Raw genomic sequence first — 10,000 nt, 5'->3', positions numbered from 1 at the left:
TGCCTTTTTTTTTCTCTCTGAAAATGTAATTCATGTCGGTCTGTGGAGAAAGAAAAGGCAAGGTACTCTCGTTTTAAGTGTGTAAAGTGACGGCTGGAGTATTGGCCTGAACATAGCATATTTACCTAAACGTTAACTAAATGTTTAACCATGGCAGTTCAGTTTGAGTCAGCAGCAGCAGCAGCAGGTCATATAATTACTATTACCTGCTTCATATTCACACAATACAGATAAAAACACGTATCATTGTTGTGTTTGCTGCCGAGGGAATAGAATACAACGATGTACACTTATACGCCAAATCACCACTGTACGCCCGGCCCCTGTGCAGAGTGTGGCGGTGTGGTTAATCCTGTGGGGAACAGGATGGGAGACGGAAGGAAGTTAGGCTCGTTCATCTTGAATATTCTCTGTTGGTTTTGGTACAATCTGAATTATGGATCAGCCTTATTATTAAAGATCTCAACGTGCTGCATTGGCAATTATTACTGTTTTTATTATCTCCTGTATATGTCAAGGCCTGCTGCTACTGCTTATCATATATACACCTCCAAAAACACATATCCTCTCCCCCTAGAGAGAGAGAGAGGGAGGGGGAGAGAGGGGGAGAGAGAGCGAGAGAGAGAGAGACCGTTGGTGTATTTTCCACCCAGGTGATTATGAAAAAAAACTGTATTTTAACCTGATCTGAATGTACGTTGGAAGTATTCTTGAGGTGTTTTCATGTTTTTCATAACAGTTTATACGGCGAATTAACCAGTCACAGAATAATCAGTGACATGAACAAAGGTGGCAGTTTTAATTAGTGAGTTAAAACGCCACCACCAGCCACCATCGCTGAATGCGTGTAAGGACTAGCACTCTTATGGACTGAACTCCCCACTAAGCTTCTGTTGCCCATAATGGCCATAAGTGGCCCTTTCTGAGTGTAAGAATATCGCCAGTCCGATTTGATTAGACCGACCTCTCCGTCTCTATGGATGTTGAGTAACGTGAAGTCATAGCAGAGGCAATTACTGCTTGGACAAGGTGGAGACTATTATTCATTAATGGTGTTAATGAATGATGTTATAGTCTGCACACTTTCTAAGACACATTAAGACACACACACACACGCACGAATGCACGCACGCACACACACACGCACACACACACACACACGCACACACACACACGCACGCACACACACACACACACACACACACACACACACACACACACACACACACACACACACTGGAAGGCATCGCTCAAGAATTGCCAAACAGTTGAAAAAAACCAAACCAAAAATTCAAACTAAATCTGTTTGGCTTGTGCTTTGTGAGCCTGCAGTGCACCTAAGTTACCGCAGGTCATCTTCAGCACTGTGTGATGAATTATTTATGTTTTCCCCATCGTGGCCAAGGTGTGTTTTCACAGGGGGGGACTCACTTCTGTGGGTGAAGCATTTTTCAAGCCATTCATAAAAACCCTCTGCAGGTGTATTTCAGAGGAAGCGCGCATCAAGTGGGATTCAACGCAGCGCCTCTCTTCCTACTCCTCAGTCACACCATTTCCTGTGGGGGTAACTGCCTCGCTATAGGTGTATAGCACATGTTCCCTCTCAGGTCCTCCAGAGCGCGCACCGGATGGCACACTCAATTAAGGATATATCGCGCCCGTTTGGTTTTTTACGAACAATCTGATGTAGAATCCATGTCCTCCTGACCCCCCACGCCCACCCAACCACCCACTCACCCCACCCGGGCTCCGCCACGTCCTTGTGGTTGCCGCTGAACTTCCCCCATCTGGTCATTAATTCAGCGAGCTCCGTTAGCAAGATGAATGTGTGTGCGGTGCTTCACAAGCAGCCGTGCGTTGTAGGGAAAGGTAGTTTTATTTTGTTTTGTTCCGTGGACATTTTTGTTGTTGACGTTCATGCCTTTAGCACGCGCGTCGTTATGCTTCTAGGTTGGTTTCAAGCCAAACGAGTTGTTGAATGAATTATAAAGAGTGAAGGAGGCAGCATCCTTATAAGTTAACAGAGGCTGAGGGCGTACCTAGTGTTTGTTATTATTAGGTTATTGTATAATATACATGTTTTATATTATACAGATAGAGCACTACCCTAAGCTTCATCTTAAGATACGTCTCCTCAGAAGCGATACAGACCATGGGGATTCTGCTGTGGTTTGCTCACCAATCGATAAACGCATACACACAGACACACACCCACACACCCACACACCCACACACAAGCGCGTGGGTAATTGGTATGTGTCAGGAGGAGAATGATTACTGACACGCTGAAGGTGATGTGAGTTTGTGGCGCGTGCGGCGCGTTGACCTTTTCCCCGGACAGAGACGCAGCGTTCCTCACGTGACACAGGCGTGTCACCGGCTAACAGCCCTAACACAGACCCCCGGGTACTAACACAGACCCCGGGTACTAACACAGACCCCCGGGTACTAACACAGACCCCCGGGTACTAACACAGTCCCCCGGGTACTAACACAGACCCCCGGGGTACTAACACAGACCCCCGGGTACTAACACAGACCCCCGGGGTACTAACACAGACCCCCGGGTACTAACACAGACCCCCGGGTACTAACACAGTCAGTGGTTATGGGTAGTCCCCGTCAAGGTCGCCATCGCCTCACCAGCGACGTTCTTATCCTTCAGCGACAATCCATAATAATGAACAAAAAACGTTTGTGATTAATTTTATGATTGATTCTATTAATTAATATATGAACCGTATCTCTTCCTACCTTCCATTAAAAAAAGGATATCTTCAATCCAACACATTTCGGTTCTTATTTGATCCTTTGAAACCAGCGTCACCACCTTTTATCAAGAGAGCAGAAAGGATAAGAAACAGAGTTTACTGATTTGACTTTTATTTTGAAGCTTGACAATCTCGCTTTTTTGGTCGGCCAAACCACTTAAGCAAGAAGTTTTTTTAAACCGCGTGTTTCACGACAATCCCACCAGGCCCGGCGCGGCTGACTCACGGACCACCTGATAATGGGCCCCATCCGCGCATAATTAGATTGACATTTCCCACTAATAGCCCCCAAGATCCCGTAATTGCTCATTGTAGTTAATTGTAATATTCAGGTTGCTAAGACCATTTTAATGACTTGTGCTACCCGGTATGCACATCATGCCGCATTCATCAGCCCCCCCGGGAACAGCCTGTACCTATGTGTGTTTAATGTGTCCCCCCCCCCCCCCACACACAAACACCCCCCCCCCCACCCCCACCCACCAAGGCTGTTGGTGTAAATAGAAAAGAGACAGAGGCATGCAGGGAGAGATTCTGAGGTAGTTACACGCTGCTGTTAAGATGTATTAGCTTAGGGCAGCCGCAGCAATTTGGTAATACACACACACACACACACACACACACACACACACACACAGGTCCATTATAAAGAGCTAGTGCCCCTATTCAGCTAATGGGTTTTTTAAGAAGACTTCTCCTTTCCTTGTCTGCCCTATCTTTGCTTGTTGTTATTTTTTTATCAGTGTTTAATCTCACTTTCACACTTTTAGCCAGAGAGCGACTTCTCCTTTTGCGCATGGTTCCATGAGAGGTCGAATGAGAGAGTGTATTGTAAGGGTACTGTAATCATCACAAATATCAGACCTTTCAATTTTATAATATAGATATTAACGTACACACAGTATACCAATGCATTTTGTTTATGTAAGACATTCAAGGCCCCTTTCTACACATGCAGCGTTCCAAGGACGGCCGTGTAGTAATATTGCAGCGCCCGTGTGCTCTATCTATTCAAAAGGGTCTCAAAGACTTTGTTCAGGACCGAGGAGATCTCCGGCGATGGGGAGCAGTGAAGGTCAGGTGCTCTGAAGGAGGCTAAGCCGCTCTGACAACCCGCCACGGTGTGTACAGCAGATATGATGATATGTAAATATGAAATATACCACTGAACATTAATGATAATCAATTACTCATTATGGGAAAGTAAGAGGGTGTCTATAACAGAAATGCACACACACAGACACGCAGACACAGACACACACACACACACACACACACACACACACACACACACACACATAACCACCCATATACAGACACACACACACACACACACGCACAAATACACACACATACATACACAAATACACACACACACACACACTTCATTAATTCACAAACACAACAAGAACACAAGCAAAACACTACACACCAGCGGTCTCATGCAATGCTAACGCAGACCCCTCCCTATGCACACCTCACATCTCGCCTCGCCGTCACGCACACACACACACACACACACACACACGCACACACACACCACGAGCGTCTATCCTCCACGCTACGTGTCCTGCTGAGGCCTCTGTCAGCCGTGACTGACAGCCTGACAGGGGGAGCGGGTGATGAGTCATGCCTGGGCTAGTGGCCTCACAGCTGGGTACCTCCAGCGCCACACCTGGGTACCCAGGCGGGCACCGTCATCTCGGGAGAGGGCGGGGGGGGGGCGGGGGACGGGGGACGGGGAGGGGAGGGTGCCGAGGGGGGGCGGGGGAGTGGGGGTGGGCCGTCAGATCATAGTTTGGAGGAGAGTGAGAAGGATGTATTGATTTATTTATGCATGTATTTATTTATTTAAAGGTACGATATGCAAGGTTTGCTATTTTAAGCAAGCTCTGGTCAAAATTAGAAAAAAAAAAAGAAAAAAAAACTGCTCTCCACCCTTCCCTCTCGCTGCTCTCGACAGACCCCGCCCACCCCTCGGAAAAAACCCGAGCCGGCTGAAAAAAAAAAAACGTAACGCGAGTTTTCTTTTACGCTGCTGCAGAGTCAGAGCGCTGAACCCAGATCCCCTCAACCCTTGATGTGAGCGTCTTCCCGGGCAGAATGTGTTTCGCAGCACATTTCAAACATCAACCACGTTGCATATTGTACCTTTAAATATGAGGAAGGGACTCTGGGAAACACGCGGCGCAGCGTTGAGGAGCAGGATGTGTCGGTATGATAGCCGCTCAAAAACACAGAAAGTGTGTGTGTGTGTGAGTGTGTGTGTGTGTGTGTGTGTGCAATGTCCAACACATTCGACAGTCATTTTGTGATTGAGTGAATAACAAGATTTGCCGTACTGTTTACTTCTTGTTTGACGATCTCCGTTCTTCCGGGCTTGTCAACACCTCACAACATCTTATGGTGGCAGACACTCGAATTCAAACGCACACCCCCGCAGACACACGCGCGCAAACGCACCCACATAGACACACACACACACACACACACACACACACACACACATACACACACACAAATACACGCAAACATACGCACACAGACACATGCACGCAAACGCACACCCACACAGACACATGCACGCAAACGCACACCCACACAGACACATGCACGTAAACGCACACCCATGGACACACGCACACAAACACACGCACACAGACACACGCACGTAAACGCACCCACACTGACACAAGCCAAACACAGACAGACGCACGCAAACACACCCACACAGACACGCAAACACACGCACACAGACAGACACACAAACACACGCACACAGACACACACACACGCAAACGCACACCCACACAGACTCACGCACATAGACAAGCACGCAAACACACGCAAACACACGCAAACATGCACGCATGCAAAAGAGGCAACCACGTGCATGCATCCGCACAAAGACACAAACATAATGTCATGCACACACAAACACACACACTAACAGGCGCGCAAAATCGAAAGCAAAAACGTACGCAAGTTCACGCACAAACACACAGACCAACAAACACACCCACACAAACGCACGCACCCACACAAACAAACAAACACACGCACCTCCATACATACATACACACACACGCACACACACACACACACACACTTAAACAAACACGAGAAACACACACACTCATTCGATCACCAAGAGCAACGACAGTAACATCAAGAACACTTATTTAAGCACAGGAACGAAGGGGGGGGGGCGGGGGAAATGAGTTGATAGATGCACATCAACACGTCTGTCCCCTGTGGGCCCTGAGTGCCGGAGCTGTGTGATCAGACGTCCTACAAGACGCTGGCAGTGTCAGCTGCTGCACAGATCCACTGTTTTCGTGGAGCACAAACACCTCATAAATGCTGGGGTCGGCTGCAGCGCGGAGAATGGCGTGTGTAGCTTTGTCGGGCAGAACAACGTCAACTGGATGTTGTTTTTTTTTGCAGGAAGTGATGATGTCGGTGTTATGGTTTTGATCGTCTCTTCCCTCCATGGGGGTGGGGGGGGGGGGGGGGTTGAATGACAACGATGAGGATCTAGATGACTTTGTTAATGAGCAGGCAGACGTGAGCAGCTGAACACAGAGAGGCCGTCCTCATCCACTGGCGGCCCTCCTCTGGTGATAACGGCTCAGGACTCAGATGCTGGGGCCCCATCTACACCCTCGTCTTCCTCACTCGGCACTGCTCCCTTCTCAGATGCACGCACGCACGCACGCACACACACACACACACACACGCACACACACAGACTCGTGTGGAGAGACACACACACACACACACACACACACATACACACACATAGACAGACACACACACACACACACACACACATATACAGACAGAAAGAGAAACACACACACACACACACACACATATACAGACAGAAAGAGAAACACACACACACACACACACTCCATGCCATGTTGTGCCACAGCTGGGAGAGAAGTCACCAAGATACAGCTCAATGGAGCACAGACCAAACCCACACCTGCTGTCTGCTGGCTAGTGGGACACACACACACACACACACACACACACACACTCAATATAGCTGCAGTTTTGTGACTGTTTTTAGTATTATTTCACTACTATTTGCTGCTCAGTCCTAGTCGCCTTCGATATCTATCAACTCACAATCTTCCCAATTCCTTCGTATTATCCGACTCTTGATCTTTTAATCTGCCTGTGTGTGTGTGTGTGTGTGTGTGTGTATGTGTGTGTGTGTGCATGTCTGCGTGCATGTGTGCATGCATACGTGTGTGTGTGTGTCTTTCATTTAAGGCTGGATGAAATCAGAGACGGAATGGAATTTTATGAAAATCCTGCCAAATTATCCTTCACTGCCAAACGCGATACATCGGCATGGACGTTTGAACCAGATCCATGCAGAGTTCGGCCGCACGTCTGGACAGTTCATATTTGAGTGATTTGACTGATATGACGGATTTGATGACCCAACACCCGGCCTCTGTGAAACCCACCTGGTCAGCCCTCTGCTACAAGATCCTGACGGATCACTCCTTACTGCTCCAATCATAGTCGTGGTCCTTCCAGTCACTCTGATGGACGCTGAGCCACAGAGTTACAGCTCTATCGAGGATTTGGCTGAAACTCTTTTGGCTGAAACTCTTTTTCCCCGTGTTGGGAAGAACCAAACAGGTAGTAGCGATGATCACTGATGATCGGTGATCACGTTACAGATGACAGATGTCCACACACACACACACACACATTCAGAAATGACAGCAGCGTGACGCGAAGCAGGTTATGATGAATGGAAGGTGTGCTGTCGGGAAACGTTGTGTGGGGGGGGGGGGGGGGGGGGAAACTCGACATACAACCGAACAAGGAACCGAGATAAGGAACCAGACCAGACGAAAGCCAACCCTGGCCAACCCCGGCCCGTGAGAGGGAGGAGAGAGCGCAGCTGGCTGATAGGCTGTGGGTCGGCCATATAAAAGCCTGCAGGCCAAACCTGCACAGGTGAAACCCATCAGCTGACGAGCCCCTCGCCCCCTCAGCCCCCCCCCCCCCCCCGCCTCCCTCCACCAGGGCTGCATTCCCAAAGTCTGTCGGCCTCAGTTTGCCCTGCCGCCTCCCGCCAAGCCTCCAGATGTCAGAGGCAAGCCTCCAAGCGCCTCGGTGAGAAGCTCAATCTGCAGAATCACGCGTTTTAGTGATTCAGTGACGTGATTGGCTCCCAGGTCTGACAGCTGTGATTGGTCAGTGCTGATTGGGGCCGCTCCCCTGGCCCAAGCGTTGGTCGTTCCTTACGGCTCCATTCAGGGGCGATCACCTCTGATGCTTGATGCCTGAGGGATGAAGTCTCCGATGGGGCGTCAGGAGAAAGTTTTGGAACGCGCCCACAGAGAGGGTCGTCACGCTGTTAATCGTCTCTTTTTTTCAAATTCATTTTCCTCTTTTAACTGCATCGCCGCCGTGCAATGTGATTTGGAATTTGTTGGTTTGTTATTAGACAAACGTAGACAAAAGCATCGATTTGTATTAGATTTGTGTTTCCATACAAAATATCTAATTAATTGTGGAAAATTGAATTTCAATAGTATAAAAGAATGAAGACAAATAAAGGGAACATTGAGAGAGGCCGTTGAACTGGTGTACATCACCATGGTACATGGTGATCGCTCATGTCATACATGAACATGGTGATTGTTCACGCCAGGAACATACGTACACGAGAAGGTGATTGTTCATGTATGTACAATCATCATCATGTATGCCATTTGAGGTACTAGAAACGTGAACCAAGGCGTGAAAAATAATGAGCCTTAGTGCATTTGCGTTTTCCCTGAAAACATTCACTACGAATGCCAAACTAAAGAGCATTTCAAATACTGTATATTCTCCAACTATGAAATACAATACAGTAAAAAATGGCAACTATGATTACATTTCCAAAATGGATACATTTGTACACCAGCAAACCTACCAAAATCAAAGCATAATCAAAACCATTGTCTGGGCCCTATGGCGTTAAACACCGGTTTTCGGCTTTGGTTCGCTGTCTTCGTTTGCATGCGGTCATGGCAGCGTTTCAGAGAAAACCACGACAGTTATCCCACCATTTCACCGGTGATCCCCCCTTCTAGACGCCGAAACACCTTGTCAGTCCATCAACGGTGATCAGCAGTCCATCAAAGGTGATCAATACCTCAGCCGTAGCGCGCGGGGGGGGGGGGGGGAGGGGGAGAGCGTGTTTTCTTTGTCGTCATGGCCCGAGGTTTGGTACTTTTGCTACTACTCCATTGACTCCCTTTGAAAGAGAGAGAGAGCCCAAAGACTCACACCTCCCTACAAAGCATTTCCATTTGTGATCGGTGTTAGCGCGGCGCTATTAATACCGCTCATTCAGCCGCCTCGCGGAGCACTTTCCACCGAGGCAGAGAGACAGACGCAGTGCTTTTCACGGAGGACTGTGTGAGCCGCTGCCTCGGCCTGGTGAAATGTTTTTAATAACGGGGCATACAGGTTGCAGCGGATACGCGCGAGAGAGAGAGAGGGAGAGAGAGAGAGAGAGAGAGAGAGGGAGGGAGCAATGGGGGAGAGAGGGAGAGAGAGAGTGAGTGAAAGGAAGGGGTACAAAATGGGGGGAACAATGCATGATGTGAATAGGCGCGGAGTGCATGTGGGAAGAGAGAGATGATGACTGTTGGCGAAGGGTGCGCGTCAGAAGGCGAGGGAGAAAAGACTAAACTGTGGTGATTAATCAGGTCCCTGAACAGGGACCTGATTGAATGGTCGGGAGACGGATAAATGGGTAGAATACAATGTCAAACATTATCGCACATCAAACCCAAAAAATATGGTGTAGATTGTGAAAGAAAGCCCCTCTATGGTCGCCACACTGTTTAGTATTCAAGGAGAATGTATTTGCGGGAGACTCACTGAGGTCTTGATTGCTCAGTGCTTAATGGATAATAATTATCTTTAATTAGGGCAATTTAGATAAATATACTGTATGGATTATACAGTTTATCACTTGTGCTACAGTCTTATACAATTACGATTTACTCCCTCTAGGCCTATTGAAATACATAAATCGTATAACAAAACGTTGGGATGGGACAATGATCCAGACAGGAGTGACATTGTCTCTTCTGTTTATCAACCAGGACAATATGTCCCGGTTGACAATGTCACTCCTGTCTGGATCATTGTACAACTGTAACCTCTGCAGTGCCTTAAATCACCACGGCGATGGTTTT

Source organism: Micromesistius poutassou (assembly GCF_964030765.1).
Source record: "Micromesistius poutassou genome assembly, chromosome: 22".
Taxonomy (NCBI): Eukaryota; Metazoa; Chordata; class Actinopteri; order Gadiformes; family Gadidae; genus Micromesistius; species Micromesistius poutassou.
Note: the sequence above shows the minus strand (reverse complement) of the source record.